At 43.8% G+C, this 18,230-nt stretch overlaps 1 long non-coding RNA gene across 1 annotated transcript in view; it reads right to left on the bottom strand.

Annotated features, from left to right (window-relative positions):
* Window positions 1-2,940: 2,940 nt before the first annotated feature.
* LOC141100068 (uncharacterized) overlaps window positions 2,941-18,230 on the bottom strand; it is a 44,909-nt gene continuing 29,619 nt past the window's right edge. Inside the window, exons 2-3 of the long non-coding RNA XR_012234587.1 lie at window positions 12,557-12,622; window positions 2,941-4,587 (exon numbers count right to left, since the gene is read on the bottom strand). This is a non-coding gene — a long non-coding RNA (uncharacterized lncRNA). The remainder of the gene's footprint in view (window positions 4,588-12,556; window positions 12,623-18,230) is intronic.

Here is an 18,230-nt window from a genome sequence, read left to right on the forward strand (position 1 = left end):
GAGACTAGAGTCTCCGCAAGAGAAATTGACATGTTGCAGTCTTGTAAGATGTTCCGCATGTCAGTAACTGCGGGTGATCCACTGTTGCACATGCACACATAGTGGACATGGGATTTCTGGAAATCCCTTCCACTAAGCTGTAACATCTGGCCGCTGCGAGTTTGACCCAGCATTAATACGCAGCGTCAAAACCGTAACAATTCCTGATCGTGGGCATGTACCATTACACATCACACTAGTATCCATCGCACATTACACTGGTAACTCCCCTTTATATTTAAAACAAGCTCTGTAGGCAGAGTTCCAGGCACCAACCTCCCCATAGTCTGGAAGAGGTAATTTATATAAAGTCATAAAATAGGATTTCTCAGCAACAACACAACTGATATGAGGCATACAGGTAGGACTGTTTTCAGCATTCTATAATCTGTAGTCCCATATTAATAGTTTAGATAGGCCAAATATGGTGACAAATTCCCTTTCATTTCTGTCTAGCGATTTGGCCTTCCAGAGACAATTCTGGGTCTATATGGGGTTTATATGATGAGAAACATATATGTTAGTCTAGCTATTTATGAGATTTGTAGTAGTCTTAACCAGCACCACAGCTTAGGGTCCCGTTACACATAGCGACGCACCAGCGATCCCGACAATGATATGACCTGGTCAGAATCGCTGGTGTGTCGCTACATGATCGCTGGTGAGCTGTCAAACAGGCAGACTCATCAGAGATCAGGACCAGCGAGGACGCGGGTAACTAAGTGCGCGCATCGCTTAGTTACCCTCTGTGTACCCTGGATACCAGCGTGCTCGCTCTGGGAGCTGGTATTCAAGGTAAACAGTGGGTAACCAAACGCACTTAGTTACTCGCTGTTTACCTTGGATACCAGCTCCCAGTGCGAGCACACTGGTATCCAGGGTACACAGCGGGTAACTAAGCGATGCGCGCACTTAGTTACCCGCTGTTTACCTTGGCTACCAGCTCTCAGCGTCTGCTTACAGCGCTGGGAGCTCGCTGATCGATGGTCTCCCGCTGCCACACACAGCAATGCATGCTGGCCAGCAGGAGATCAACGATCAAAAAAAGGCCCAGGACATTCCTGCACGATCAGCGATACCCGGTGGGGGGGGGCAGTCGCTGATAGGTGTCCACACAGCGAGATCGCTGCTGAGGTCGCTGTTGCATCACAAAACTTGTTACTCAGCAGCGATCTCGATAGCGATCTCGCTTAGTTTGACGGGGGCTTTAGAGCAAACCTGTCAGCAGGATTTTCCAAAGTAAACTACAGGCATTGTTAAGTTGGCAGTGTCATACTGATTAAAATGATACCTGGGGTGAAGAAATCCTTCATGTGGGTCTTGTGTAATCAAGTTTTCAGCTAATGATAGTCTTATCTTGGTGCTCTAGGCTAGAGAAACCAAGGAAAGACTTGCCCACAGGAAGCGCAGAAGCACAAACATGTTCCTCATCATACAGACAGACTGTTTGTGCTTCGGGGCAGCAAATAATGATGAATTGAGACTCGGGGGTGAGTACAGCAAATAATAATGAATTTAGACTGGGGAATTTGTACAGCAAATCATTATGACTTGAGACTGGGGATGGGTACAGCAAATAATAATGAACTGAGACTGGGGGTGGGTACAGCAAATGATTATGAATTGAGACTGGGGGGTGTGAGACAGCAAATGATTAAGAATTGAGACCGGGGTGAGGTGTAACAAATGATTATGACTTAAGAGTGGGTGAGAGCAAATGATGAATTGAGGGGGTGTCCTGTTACTGTGCAGGGTGGCACTATGTCGCTTTTTTCTTCATCTGACATAGTGTACAAGATGGGAAAAGTGATTAATGTGCTCTGGCAGTGGTACTCTAGATAACTGTGTGATATTTTCTGCATAGAAGAGTCCTGGCTGGAAGTACTGATGGTGGCGTGCACTGGATGAAGAAAAGCGAAGATAAAGGATTTCAACTAGACACATCACTGGTGAGTCAGTGTGTTACCTGTACACTTACACTATACACTATATACAGAGCTCCTGTGTATAATTTCACTGGTGATCACAGTATTACTTGTACACTATAAACAGCTCCTGTGTATACTGTCACTGGTAATCCCTGTATTAGGGTATGTTTCCATGGGCCGGAATCCCTGCGATTTGGACACAGTGGATACCCTGCTCCGCCCAAAGGGCCGTCCCCTGTTGTACATGCGGTGATACCACATGTGTTCATTGAACATATGCGGAATCACCTCATCCTATTCATATACTGTGTCATTTATGTTGCAGAGACGGAGCATCTCTGCAATATAAATAGACATGCTGCGGTCTTGAAAGATGCACCACATGTCCGGTTATGCAGGGCCACCGGATGCGGCTGTGCACGCATAGTGGAGACGGGATTTCATAAAATCCCCTCCTTTGCTGTTACATCTGTACGCTGCTGTACGCAGCATCCAATCCGCACCAAATCCTGAAGGATTCCGGCCCGTGGAAACATACTTTTACCTGTTCACTATATACTATATACGGAGCTCCTGTGTATAATGTCACTGGTGATGACTGCACTACCTTTAGACGGACACTATATACAGCTCCCCTGTGTAACCTCACTGGTGAGTCAGTGTGTTACCTGTATACTGACACTATACTCTGTATACTATATACAGAGGTCCTGTGTATAATGTCACTGGTGATAACTGTATTACCTGTACACTGACACTATACTTGGTACACTATATACAGAGCTCCTGTGTATAATGTCATTGGCTAGTCAGTGTATTACCTATACACTGACGCTATACACTGTAGACTATGTAAAGAGCTCCTGTGTATAATGGCACTTAAGGTAATATAGGTATTGTATTTTTTACTAATGATCAGTATTGAACGAGAATGTGGAAACCACAGAAATTTGCGACTAAAGATCCATTTCATTACATAAATGTATCATCTTTATTTGAAAAAGGACAAAATTGGACAAATGTGGGACCTGTGCAAACAGCAAGCAAAGTGCAATAGTGCAATAACGCGCAGGACTAGTCACGGTCAACAATAGGCTGTTATCATGGACCATTATCAAGATTTTTACATCTATTAAGAGGCAAAAGTTCTACCCAATGTACTCAAATAGAACAAAGAATGAACAAAGTGGGGGGTAAGGTACAATGCACAGCTAAAATAACTGCGCACTACTTAGCCAGAAATCACCACATTAAATAGACAAGTGCCCATCATGTATTGCCCACATATGCTCAATGTATCGTACGGCTAAATGCCAGTAGAACTCCTATGTTGCTGCCACAAAGCAAAGCAATTCAATTATGACACTGAGCATATATTAAACGGCGCGGCTAGTTATTCCTCCCACTGGAGGACATGTATGCCGCCCACCCGTATGGGGTTAATACCGCGAAACATCATTACCTCAATTGCAGCCTTCAGGATGACTGGGCAGTCCTGCACGTGACTAGGCTCCTTCCTCAGGGGGAATAGATGACCGGCTCATAATGCTCACATTTTATATGTGCCAACCGGATGTGCCGTGGACACGCCACCCGCATGTCCCACTGCAGGTGGTGCCTCCCCTCCATGACGCAACCGGAAGTACACTGGCCCACGTAATCCGGCACCCAACACTGGCGGGGCCCTCCACACAGGGGGAACAACAGGCGCGCATGCGCGGCACATGTGATACATCGGTGGCCATAATAGAAGAGGGCAAGTGAAAGGGTAAACGTGTACACACACATAAGTTAAAATTACATAGAGTCTAATGCACCGGACATGACAGAGTATGCATGTACCAACATCTCTGATACATTATCATTCCTGGAGACAAAACAGGCAGACCAAAACGAATATGCTGTGCCCATACAACAGCGTCACACATAAGAGGCCACCATATGCTTTTTCATATATATACAGGACTGCCAACCACATATCCAATATACTGATCACCTCATCTCAGAAACTTCTATATATCAATCCACAATGAGAAGGGGACAATACCCCAAAGGACCTGTATATATGAGCACAGCACATCCATAAATACCCATCCCAACCAGTCAACATCCTACCAGAGAGTGTATCATATTCATGTAGTTGTCACCTAACAATAAATGTCCCATTAGGCCCCGATCCATGTATACACCCATATGCGTAGTGCTGTCAACCGCATCATGAACAATGCAGAGATCCCATAAAACACCCGATAATGTACCTCTCTCCCAATATGTTTTTTGTAATATATATAGTTATATGTGTAAACATGTACAAGGCCATGGGACAACTGAAAAACACCATATCTCATAGAAATGTATAAAAAGGAACTATAACTATACGAAAAAGTCCATATACACTGATGTCTGAAGAGATTTGGTGACAACCACCTCAGCCAAAATAATGTAATCTTCCTTATAGCCATCCATAGGCCCCGCACAATATCTGAGCTGAAAACGTATGGAACTCTTCTCCAAATTCTTCCGCAGATGCCACTGGGCTACAAGGGATTCTATCTGTGAAGCCAGGAGTGATGAATATGGATGTCCAGAGCGACCCCATTCAAAAGACCCTAATAACAAACTGAAGCAAAAAAAACAAAATCAATAAAATACCATAAAAACCACTGCACGACTGTGTGCCGCAGCAAAGTCCCCGAGCGGGCAGCTACAATCACAGGAATGGGTCGTAAGACAAACTTTCGTTTAACCCATTAGAATGTACCGTATTTAACGTCCAGATCCAACGTCTCTTTTTGGGCTAGGCCTTGGGAAATTTTTCCACCCCTGATCCCCATATCCACCATATCAATACCCTTAACTTTAAGGCCACTGCTGTCGCAGTCATGATGTATCTTAAAGTGCCTGGGTAGTGTTTTGAGCAGGTGTACCTCTTCTTCATTAGCCGCGGCTTGCATGCCTAGAACATGCTCCCTGATCCTAACCTTCAAATATCGGGTAGTAAGCCCTATATAAATCAAGGAGCAGGGGCATGTGGCATAGTAGATGACATTACGGGACATGCAATTGATGGTTTTAACATTCTTAAATTGTTTCTGTCCTGGAGAGTCCGTAAAAGTGTCATCTTTGATCATGTTAACACATGCCACACAGTGGCCACAAGCCGCACTACCACCTTTCCTGTTACGGGCAAAATCATCCAGGAAGCTCCTAGGGGGGTCCCCAACATAATGGCTATGTACGAGATGATCGCGTAAATTCCTAACCCTCTTAAAGGTGATTTGAGGTTTGTCTGGGATAATCCTCGCTAGAAAGGGGTCCGTTTTCAAGATGTTCCACGATTTGTTTAAAATACTACGTACCTGATCTGACCGAGCATTATAATTAGTGATAAACCTCACTACCTCAGGTTTCCTCGGCTCCTCATTAGTTTTTTACAGGAGGGTACTTCTGTCACTATATTTGGCCCGTAAATAGGCCCTTTTTATTGACCTGTTACTGTATCCCCTCTCAGCAAAGCGACCCTTCAGATCCTTAGCCTGAGTCTCAAACTCTTCCTACGTTGAGCACAAGCGTCGAAGACGTAGAAACTGGCCTACCGGTACAGAACGCACCATATGTGTTGGATGTGAGGAGGATGCATGTAGGAGCATATTTGTGGCTGTCGGCTTCCTGTAAATAGTAGTTTGGATAATCCCTTCACAGGCCCCTACCCAATGAAACATTCAAAAACTTCACCCTATCCCTATCAAAATTAGCAGTAAGGTGAATGTTTAGGCTGTTGTCATTAAGTTCCGAAATGAAGCTTTCTAAAGACCATGTCCCCCTGCCAGATCAATAGAATGTCATCTATGTAGCGCGTCCAAAAGGGGACACGCTCCATAGATGACAGCCGATCTGACATCAGGAGGTCTTTCTCCCACAGCCCCAGGAACAGATTGGCATAGGAGGGCGCGAACACGCCCCCCATGGCTGTCCCATGGAGCTGCAGGAAAAAGGACCCCCTGAACGTGAAAAAATTGTGCGTAAGGGCAAATTCTAAGACTTCCAAAACAAAGGCCCTAAAACTCGGAGGGAAATTGGACGTAGATAAAAAGAATTCTGCAGCACGTAACCAGTCACTGTGGCGGATATTCGTGTATAACGATTCTGCTTCCATAGTGACTAGAATCATGTCACTATCCAAGGTGAGGCCATCTGTTTTACGCAACAATTGATTTGTGTCCTTGAGAAAGGATGGTAGAACCTCCACAAGTGGCTGAAGAAGAGAATCCAGCCACTTGTTGACACACTCCAAGTAGCCCCCCCGCCCCGAAACTATAGGTCTACCTGGAGGGGTCTGGATGTTTTCATGGGTCTTGGGGAGGAGATAGAAAGTGGGTATCATAGGTTAGACTACTGTTAATGACGTCACGAGCTCCCCAGAAATGATGTCGGCATCCCTGGCTCTTGTAAGAATCCCCTTTAATTGTGTGCAAAAGGCGGACAAGGGTGTTGTGAGTTCATTTTCCCCTTCACCATTGAGGTCTGATGAACTCCCTCTTCTGGTGAAGGAAGGTAGTGAGGCTGATTACCAAGCACCTGAGCAGGATGATGATGACTGGGTGACTGGAATTGCTGACTGGATATAAGGCAGCCGACGCCCTTCTGCCTTGCTGGTGATTTCTCTGAGGGATTCTAGGAGACCAGTCTGATTCCTGCTTCTCTAAAGCTAAGTTTTCTGCTCTGCTTTTTGCATTTGTGTTTTGGTTTTGTTTTGCCTTGTTTTTCTGGATTTCTGCCATTCCCTGCTGGGGTGAGCTGAATTCCTTTTTGCTCTCTCTTCAGAAAATACCTGAGTACTGATATAGTCTTTTTGAAGCCTAGCGTCTTCAGGGCCTTTTTCCCTATCAGTCTGTTGGCTCTTGTTTTGATAGGGTTTTGGCGGATTGCAGACAGCAGCTTTTCTATCCTGTCTTATTTAGTTAGCTTGGGCCCCATCATTTGCTCAGCCTATCTTTCTATCTGTGTGAGTGTTTTTTCCTCTTGCTTCACCGTCATTATATGTTGGGGGCTGCCTATTGCTTTGGGGTCTGCTCTGGGGCAGTTTAGATTTCCCTTTCTGTCTTTAGGCTATTTAGTTCTCCGGCTGTGATCGAGGGGTCTAGGGCACCGTAGGAACCCCCCACGGCTACTGCTAGTTGTTGTGGATACATTCAGGGGTCTGCAATCCGATAGCTGCCAACTTCTCTGGTTTTCTGGACTTAGCTAGTATTTCTGTTTTTGCCTCCTACGGTGACTCATTCATAACAGAATCACCAGCCATACCGCAGATCCTAGGGTACTCAATAGCAGGAAAGAATTGTAAAAAAAATAAAAAAATTAAAAAAAAAGTGTACATTTTTTCCTCTATATCTCTGAGGCCGTAGGGGGAATTTCTTTTCTCTCAATGGAGATGAAGCAATTGTCTGATCGTGTGGAGCACCTCGCTGCGGAAGTGCGGGGAATTTCCGCCTATCTTACTCATTCACATGCTGCTGAACCAAAGATCCCTACTCCTGATGTGTTTTTTGGGGATCGGTCTAAATTTTTGAATTTCAAAAATAATTGTAAATTATTTTTTGCCTTAAAACTTAACTCGTCAGGGAGCTCCGTGCAGCAGGTTAAAATTGTCATCTCTTTGCTGAGTGGCGATCCCCAGAATTGGGTGTTTTCTTTGAAACCAGATGATCCTATTCTGACTAATGTGAACGTATTTTTTCAAGCCTTGGGGTTGTTGTATGATGAACCTAATGCTACTGATCAGGCTGAAAAGACCCTGTTGGCATTGAGCCAGGGTCGAGATTCTGCAGAATTGTACTGTCAAAAATTCCGAAAGTGGGCGGTCCGTACTACCTGGAATGATAATGCCTTGGCAGCTCTCTTTCGGAAGGGTTTGTCAGAAGCCGTAAAAGATACTATGGTGGGATTTCCTGTTCCCTCTGGTCTTAACGATTCTATGTCATTAGCCATTCAGGTTGATCGGCGTTTACGTGAACGCAGGACTGCACGAGAGGTGTTGCCACCTGTTGAACAAGTGTCTGAACCTATGCAATGTGATAGAGTTTTGTCCAGGGAGTAACGTCAGGAGTTCAGAAGGCGTAATAAGCTGTGTTTTTTTTGTGGAGATGCCTCGCATATTATTTCTGTCTGTCCTAAACGAGAGAAACGTTTTGCACACACGTTTTCTGTGGGTGGTGTTCAACCTAAGTTTCTTCTGGCAATTACTCTGATCTGCTCCCTGTCCACATTTTCCGCCAAGGCTTTTGTGGATTCGGGAGCAGCCCTGAACCTAATAGACTTGGATTTTGCTAAACGTTGTGGATTTCCGATGACACCTCTGCGGACGCCTATCTCTTTGAGGGGGATTGATGCTACTCCTTTGGCGAAAAATAAACCTCAGTTTTGGACCCAGGTGGTAATGCGGGTCGCCCCAGACCATCAAGAAAATTGCAGATTTTTGGTGTTGCATAATTTGCATGATACCATTGTTCTGGGGTTTCCCTGGTTGCAAATTCATAATCCAGTTTTGGATTGGAAATCTGTGTCTGTGGTGAGTTGGGGTTGTCGGTGTGCCCTTAGTGAGGCTCCGGTTTTTTCCACCTCTCCTCAGTCGCATGACGTTCCTGACTATTTGGCTGACTTTTATGATGTATTTAGTGAGAATGAGTCTGCGTCTTTGCCTCCTCATAGGAGTTATGACTGTGCAATTGAACTGAGCCCGGGGTGTAAATTTGCCAAGGGTCGGCTCTTCAATTTATCTGTATCCGAGCACGAGGCTATGCGATCCTATATTAAGGAGGCATTGGAGAAGGGTCATATTAGACCATCCTCTTCACCCTTAGGTGCCGGGTTTTTTTTCGTGGCCAAAAAGGATGGTTCAATAAGGCCTTGTATTGATTATCGTGCCCTCAACAAAATTACTATTAAATATCAGTATCCGTTACCTCTGATTTCGAATCTATTCTCCAGAGTTAAAGGTGCTTGCTGGTTTACCAAGCTTGACCTCAGGGGGGGGCGTATAATCTTATCCGCATTAAGCATGGGGATGAATGGAAGATGGCGTTTAATACTCTGGAGGGACATTTTGAGTACCTGGTGATGCATTTTGGGCTCACTAATGCCCCTTCTGTCTTCCAGTGCTTCATGAACGACATTTTCCGGGACTTTGTGGATAAATTTTTGATTATCTATCTGGATGATATTTTGATCTTCTCCAAGGATTGGGATTCTCATGTGGAACATGTTCGGACTGTGTTCCGGATCTTGAGGGAGAATTCCCTGTATGTCATAGGATCGAAATGCCTTTTTGGGGTACAGAGGATTTCATTTTTGGGATTTATTTTGTCTCCGTCAACTATTGAAATGGACCCGGCCAAGGTACAGGCCATTTATGATTGGGTTCAGCCCACTTCTTTGAAGGCCCTCCAGAAGTTTTTGGGTTTTGCTAATTTTTATTGGAAATTTATAGCAAAATTTTCTAGTATTGCCAAGCCATTGACTGATCTGACTAAGAAGGGTGCTGATGTGTTGAATTGGTCTCCGGAGGCTGTTTCTTCCTTTCAGGAGCTGAAGCGAAGATTCACTGCTGCCCCGGTTTTGCGGCAACCTGATGTCTCACTCCCGTTCCAGGTAGAGGTGGATGCTTCTGAGATTGGTGCAGGAGCTGTTTTGTCCCAAAGGGATCCTGTAACATCTAAAATGAATCCCTGTGCTTTCTTTTCCCGAAAGTTCTCTCCATCTTAACGTAACTATGATGTGGGGAATCGGGAACTGTTAGCCATGAAATGGGCATTTGAGGAGTGGAGACATTGGTTGGAGGGAGCTAAACATCAAGTCGTGGTCCTCACTGACCACAAGAATTTGATTTACCTGGAGTCGGCCAAACGCTTGAACCCTAGACAGGCTAGGTGGGCCTTGTTTTTTACACGTTTTGATTTTGTGGTCTCTTTTCTTCCTGGCACTAAGAATGTCAAGGCTGACGCTCTCTCTAGGAGCTTCTTTGCTGATTCTCCTGTGGTGACCAAGCCTGCTACCATCTTAGGCGAAGGGGTAGTTCTTTCTGCCATCTCGCCCGATTTGAGACGTGCTCTGGAAAAGTTCCAGGAGGACAAACCTGAGCATTGTCCCAGTGGAAAGTTGTATGTTCCTGACCAGTGGAAGAAGAGAGTGATGTCTGAAGTTCATTGCTCTGCATTGGCTGGTCATCCAGGTATTTTTGGTACTAGAGATCTGGTGAGTCGGTCTTTCTGGTGGCCCGCCTTGTCTTGTGATGTCAGGAATTTTGTGCAGTCCTGTGGGACTTGCTCCCGGTCTAAACCTTGTTCTCGCTCTAGTGGGTTGTTGATGCCTTTGCCGGTCCCCAGGAGGCCATGGACCCATATTTCAATGGATTTCATCTCTGATATGCCTGTCTCTCAGAGAATGACTGTTATTTGGGTGATTTGTGATAGGTTCTCTAAGATGGTTCATCTTGTACCACTCCCTAAGTTGCCATCTTCCTCTGAGTTGGTGCCCCTGTTTTTGCAACAGGTGGTTCGCTTGCACGGGATTCCTGAGAACATTGTATCTGACAGAGGACTTCAGTTTGTGTCTAGATTTTGGAGGACTTTCTGTTCCAAGCTGGGAATTCAGTTGTCCTTCTCCTCTGCTTTTCACCCTCAGACCAATGGGCAGACGGAGAGAACAAACCAGACCTTGGAGTCGTATTTGAGATGTTTTATTTCCGCTGATCAGGATGATTGGGTTTCATTTTTGCCCTTGGCCGAATTTGCTTTAAATAATAGAGCTAGTTCTGCCACTTTGATGTCACCTTTTTTTTGCAACTTTGGGTTTCATCCTCGATTTTCTTCAGGGCAGGTGGAGCCTTCTGCCTGCCCAGGTGTTGACACTGTGGTGGAGAGAATGCACCAGATCTGGGACCAAGTGGTGGATAAGTTATCTCTCTCCCAGGAAAAGGCCCAGCGGTTTTCCAACCGACATAGGACCATTGGTCCCCAGTTTAAGATTGGTGATATGGTTTGGTTATCATCAAAAAATATCGCTATGAAGGTGGCTTCTCCTAAGTTTAAGCCTAGATTTATTGGACCTTACAAGATTTTGGAGATTATTAATCCGGTCTCTTTTCGTTTGGCTCTTCCTGTCACATTTAAAATCCATAATGTGTTTCATAAGTCCTTGTTGAAGAGGTTTGTTGAACCAGTAGTTCCTGGGGTGGCACCTCCGGACCCTGTATTGGTTGAAGGTAACATGGAATATGAGGTAGAGAAGATACTGGATTCCCGTCTGGCTAGACGGAGACTCCAGTATTTGGTTAAGTGGAAGGGTTATGGTCAGGAGGATAATTCCTGGGTCTCTACCTCTGATATTCATGCCAAAAGATTGGTGCATGTCTTTCATCGGGCTCACCCTGATCGCCCTGGTGGCATGGATGAGGGTTCGGTGACCCCTCCTCAAGGGGAAGGTACTGTTGTGAGTTCATTTTCCCCTTCACCATTGAGGTCTGATGAACTCCCTCTTCTGGTGAAGGAAGGTAGTGAGGCTGATTACCAAGCACCTGAGCAGGATGATGATGACTGGGTGACTGGAACTGCTTGCTGGATATAAGGCAGCCGACGCCCTTCTGCCTTGCTGGTGATTTCTCTGAGGGATTCTAGGAGACCAGTCTGATTCCTGCTTCTCTAAAGCTAAGTTTTCTGCTCTGCTTTTTGCATTTGTGTTTTGGTTTTGTTTTGCCTTGTTGTTCTGGATTTCTGTCATTCCCTGCTGGGGTGAGCTGAATTGCTTTTTGCTCTGTCTTCAGAAAATACCTGAGTACTGATATAGTCTTTTTGAAGCCTAGCGTCTTCAGGGCCTTTTTCCCTATCAGTCTGTTGGCTCTTGTTTTGATAGGGATTTGGCGGATTGCAGATAGCAGCTTTTCTATCCTGTCCTATTTAGTTAGCTTGGGCCCCATCATTTGCTCAGCCTATCTTTCTATCTGTGTGAGTGTTTTTTCCTCTTGCTTCACCGTCATTATATGTTGGGGGCTGCCTATTGCTTTGGGTCTGCTCTGGGGCAGTTTAGACTTCCCTTTCTGTCTTTAGGCTATTTAGTTCTCCGGCTGTGATAAAGGGGTCTAGGGCACCGTAGGAACCTCCCACGGCTACTGCTAGTTGTTGTGGATAGGTTCAGGGGTCTGCAATCCGATAGCTGCCAACTTCTCTGGTTTTCTGGACTTAGCTAGTATTTCTGTTTTTGCCTGCTACGGTGACTCATTCATAACACAAGGGGTTGAATGTCAGTCTCTTATAACACGTAGTGTTAGAGAGCTGACGCATGGCTTCCTTCTCGTACATTCGTCTCGGCCATAATACGATATTCCCCCTTGTCCGCCAGCTTAATCACCACGTCAGGGAGACTCTTTAAATAACTCAAACGTTTCCTCTCTTCCTCAGTGAGATTATCTCTCTTTATATACTGTGGTACCTTTAGAAGTTCATTACTGACCACTTTTACAAAGAGGTCAATGACACTACAGTTCGAGATAGGGGGGAACTTCTTGGAGCGCATCCTCAAAGCCGGAGGTATCTTACCTCCTTCGGTGGATAAATGTTCCTCTGCCAGCTCTTCGAGGATCCTCAGGGCAGATTGTTCTTTTTCTGTGGGTAACAATTTATTGTTATTATCATCGTGGAAATATCGCTTAAATAACAGGGATGTCGCAAAGATATGCAGGTCTTTAATGGCCGTGAATCTGTCAAAACCCGCCACTGGTGAAAATGACAGGCCTTTGTGTAACAATTTGCAATCAATTCTAGTGAGTGGGTAGTCACTAAGGTTGATTACCTTATTGTCTCTACTTGTGCCAATTATACATTAGCAATGGTATACAAAAGCATACTGTATGTGATATATTTATACCCAGGTGCTATTAATGTTGGACCGTCTAGGATCAATCGCTATTATATATAGAACGAGATTGTGGAAACCACAGAAATTTGCAACTAAAGATCCATTTCATTATATAAATATATCATCTTTATTTGAAAAAGGACAAAATTGGACAAATGGGGGACCTGTGCAAACAGCAAGCAAAGTGCAATAGTGCAATAACACGCAGGACTAGTCACGGTCAACAATAGGCTGTTATCATGGACCATTATCAAGATTTTTACATCTATTAAGAGGCAAAAGTTCTACCCAATGTACTCAAATAGAACAAAGAATGAACAAAGTGGGGGGTAAGCTACAATGCACAGCTAAAATAACTGCGCACTACTTAGCCAGAAATCACCACATTAAATAGACAAGTGCCCATCATGTATTGCCCACATATGCTCAATGTATCATACGGCTAAATGCCAGTAGAACTCTTATGTTGCTGCCACAAAGCAAAGCAATTCAATTATGACACTGAGCATATATTAAACGGCGCGGCTAGTTATTCCTCCCACTGGAGGACATGTATGCCGCCCACCCGTATGGGGTTAAAATCCCGAAACGTCATTACCTCAATTGCAGCCTTCAGGATGACCGGGCGGTCCTGCACGTGACCCGGACGCGTGTTTCGGAGCGCTAGGCTCCTTCCTCAGGGGGCATAGATGACCGGCTCATAATGCTCACATTTTATATGTGCCAACCGGATGTGCCGCGAACGCGCCGCCCGCATGCCCCACTGCAGGTGGTGCCTCCCCTCCATGACGCAACCGGAAGTACGCGGGCCCACGTAATCCGGCACCCGACACAGGCGGGGCCCTCCACACAGGGGGAACAACAGGCGCGCATGCGCAGCACATGTGAAACATCTGTGGCCATAATAGAAGAGGGCAAGTGAAAGGGTAAATGTGTACACACACATAAGTTAAAATTACATAGAGTCTAATGCACCGGACATGACAGAGTATGCATGTACCAACATCTCTGATACATTATCATTCCTGGAGACAAAACAGGCAGACCAAAACGAATATGCTGTGCCCATACAACAGCGTCACACATAAGAGGCCACCATATGCTTTTTCATATATATACAGGCCTGCCAACCACTTATCCAATATACTGATCACCTCATCTCAGAAACTTCTATATATCAATCCACAATGGGAAGGGGACAATACCCCAAAGGACCAAGGGACCTGTATATATGAGCACAGCACATCCATAAATACCCATCCCAACCAGTCAACATCCTACCAGAGAGTGTATCATATTCATGTAGTTGTCACCTAACAATAAATGTCCCATTAGGCCCCAATCCGCATATACACCCATATGCGTAGTGCTGTCAACCGCATCATGAACAATGCAGAGATCCCATAAAACACCCGATAATGTACCTATCTCCCAATATGCTTTTTGTAATATATACAGATATACAGTACAGACCAAAAGTTTGGACACACCTTCTCATTCAAAGAGTTTTCTTTATTTTCATGACTATGAAAATTGTAGATTCACTCTGAGGGCATCAAAACTATGAATTAACACATGTGGAATTATATAATTAACAAAATAGTGTGAAACAACTCAAAATATGTCTTATATTCTAGGTTCTTCAAAGTAGCCACCTTTTGCTTTGATTACTGCTTTGCACACTCTTGGCATTCTCTTGATGAGCTTCAAGAGGTAGTCACCGGAAATGGTCTTCCAACAGTCTTGAAGGAGTTCCCAGAGATGCTTAGCACTTGTTGGCCCCTTTGCCTTCACTCTACGGTCCAGCTCACCCCAAACCATCTCGATTGGGTTCAAGTCTGGTGACTGTGGAGGCCAGGTCATCTGGCATAGCACCCCATCACTCTCCTTCTTGGTCAAATAGCCCTTACACAGCCTGGAGGTGTATTTGGGGTCATTGTCCTGTTGAAAAATAAATAATGGTCCAACTAAATGCAAACCGGATGGAATAGCATGCCGCTGCAAGATGCTGTGGTAGCCATGCTGGTTCACTATGCCTTCAATTTTGAAGAAATGCCCAACAGTGTCACCAACAAAGCACCCTCACACCATCACACCTCCTCCTCCATGCTTCACGTTGGGAACCAGGCATGTAGATGCCATCCGTTCACCTTTTCTGTGTCGCACAAAGACACGGTGGTTGGAACCAAAGATCTCAATTTTGAACTCATCAGACCAAAGCACAGATTTCCACTGGTCTAATGTCCATTCCTTGTGTTCTTTAGCCCAAACAAGTCTCTTCTGCTTGTTGCCTGTCCTTAGCAGTGGTTTCCTGGCAGCTATTTTACCATGATGGCCTGCTGCACAAAGTCTCCTCTTAACAGTTGTTGTAGAGATGTGTCTGCTGCTAGAACACTGTGTGGAATTGACCTGGTCTCTAATCTGTGCTGCTGTTAACCTGCGATTTCTGAGGCTGGTGACTCTGATGAACTTATCCTCCGCAGCAGAGGTGACTCTTGGTCTTCCTTTCCTGGGGCGGTCCTCATGTAAGCCAGTTTTTTTTTGCCACTGCATTTGGGGACACTTTCAAAGTTTTCCCAATTTTTCGGACTGACTGACCTTCATTTCTTAAAGTAATGATGGTCACTCGTTTTTCTTTACTTAGCTGCTTTTTTCTTGCCATAATACAAATTCTAAGAGTCTATTCGGTAGGACTATCAGCTGTGTATCCACCAGACTTCTGCACAACACAACTGATGGTCCCAACCCCATTTATAAGGCAAGAAATCCCACTTATTATACCTGACAGGGCACACCTGTGAAGTGAAAACCATTTCCGGTGACTACCTCTTGAAGCTCATCAAGAGAATGCCAAGAGTGTGCAAAGCAGTAATCAAAGCAAAAGATGGCTACTTTGAAGAACCTAGAATATAAGACATATTTTCAGTTGTTTCACACTTTTTTGCTAATTATGTAATTCCACATGTATTAATTCATAGTTTTGATGCCTTCGAAGTGAATCTACAATTTTCATAGTCATGAAAATAAAGAAAACTCTTTGAATGAGAAGGCGTGTCCAAACTTTTGGTCTGTACTGTATGTGTAAACATGTACAAGGCCATGGGACAACTGAAAAACACCATATCTCAGAAATGTATAAAAAGGAACTACAGTATAACTATACGAAAAAGTCCAAATATACTGATGTCCAAAGAGATTTTCGTGGTGACAACCACCTCAGCCGAAATCATGTCATCTTCCTTATAGCCATCCTCACACATTAACAGTTCCCATCAAACGCCATATCACATACATAGCCATAAGTTTTTGATCTGGCGAAAATATTTTTTAAGCCGCCACCACTACAAGGTAGATTCTTTTGGTCAGGACCTACTCTACTCTAACCTTTTAAACAATTCTTAAAATACCCAATATTCTTTTTAAGTATATTTTTATTTATTTTTCTTTAAGGGAATGTGTCACATATATTTTTAATGATCAATAATATGTGAGGATGTGATGAAGAAGTGGAATGCGACTGTTCGGTAAGGTTCGAGGGGTGGAGGCAGAGCTGAAGTGGAGTCTGAGTGGAGTCTCAAGGGAGCCTGAAAATGTTGTTAGTATGGAGCCTTGAAATTTCTGAGGGCAGTCCTCAAGTAGAATGTTCAAACATGGCATCAGTCTAGCCTAATTCAAACAAATGGTATTTCTACCCCAAATTTATAAGCTATAATGGGGTCAAGAATAGAACCATGTGATGATTATTTCTTTATTTTACGAAAAGTGCATTATTCAAAATCTTTCATTACGAAACAGAAAGACTATAGAAGATCTTTAGTGATATCACCATTTAATGGTGCAACAAGTTTTCTTTTCAATATAGAACAGCATAGCCCCAAGAGTGGATCATGCATAAAAAAGTGACTTCAAATAGGTAGCATACATATTCCAAATTATTACCACATAGTACAAAATGAACATCCTATCATACCCAACAAACAGCCATTATATTTTGACATTTGGCTACAAGTCCACTTGGACAGCACACACACCCTTACTGTTAAACTGAACAGTTCTACAGGTCCCAGCCATCCTAGTCTCAGTGGCTGGAAAGAGCCATGTATTTTAGGTAGAGTAAATTTTGCTCTAAATTAAGGCTTTATCCACACCGTTGCTTGTGTTTCTTGATGGTATGAGATGCAAAAATGTCAGCTCATGGAGTCCTTCAGAGTGATTCAATATCTGTTTGAATAGAGATCCCAAAAATGACCTTAATTTTTGATTACCTATATAAATGTTTTTATGTTTAAACATTGCTCCTAAAATTGACACATCACAGCGCTGCAGCGCTGGAGTCCTGGGTTCAAATCCCACCAAGGACAACATCTGCAAGGAATTTGTATGTTCTCCCCGTGTTTGCGTGGGTTTCCCCCAAGTACTCCAGTTTTCTCCCACATACTGATAGGGAATTTAGATTGTGAGCCCCATTGGGGACAGCGATGATAATGTATGCAAACTGTAAAGTGCTGTGGAATATGTTGGCACTATATAAAAATAAAGATTATTATTATTATAAATGCCTGATGACAAATGCTTTGACTCCATCCACCCCAATGACCTCCACTAATCACAGCAATGGAGTACAATTTCCTCTATTGAAATAAAGTGGTGGTCGCGCCACCACTGGGACTGCTAATAATCGCTTTGTGCTGTGCTAATTAAAAAAAAGGGCATACAACTTTTTAATGATCAGTGGGGGGTCTGAACAATGGGGCACTTAGTGATCAGATACTTAAATATCCTGTAAATAGGAAATAAGTGTTGATTCTGGGCAAATATCTTTAATAAAACAAAAAAAACCTACATTTTTGTTTTCATGGAAATATAATTTAAATACAATAATCCACATTTTTTTAAAAATTTGAAGTATACTCTCTCCTTGATTTAGAGAACGCTTAACATCCCTTTTCCAAGGAACGTTCATTTACATAAACAGACAATCGCAGATAAAAATTTCCATTAGACAGAGGTGAAATGGATCAATTTTCTCTGCCAAGACAAATCTTAAATCTTAAGCAGATATGGTCATTATTGCAGTAGCCCCATTTCAGAAATAATGCATTAAAAAATCAGCAGATAGCAGCCATTTCCAGATTTCCAATTATCTTTAAGAAAAGCTTATTCTGTGGACAATAAAGCACATTATTGCACAATATGATACAGTCCATAAAGATCACAATGTTTTATGAAAGGTTAAAGAAAGCTCAGCACATTTAGGAGAATGTCATAACCCACAAAGTCTTTGAAGACTTAGCTGTGTGCATAGGTCTGCCTAAAAAAAAAAAACAATCTGCTTTACGGAAGGTAATATTCATG

This window comes from Dendrobates tinctorius, unplaced genomic scaffold (genome assembly GCF_039654945.1).
Source record: "Dendrobates tinctorius isolate UK_male_01 unplaced genomic scaffold, ASM3965494v1 ptg000011l, whole genome shotgun sequence".
Lineage (NCBI taxonomy): Eukaryota > Metazoa > Chordata > Amphibia > Anura > Dendrobatidae > Dendrobates > Dendrobates tinctorius.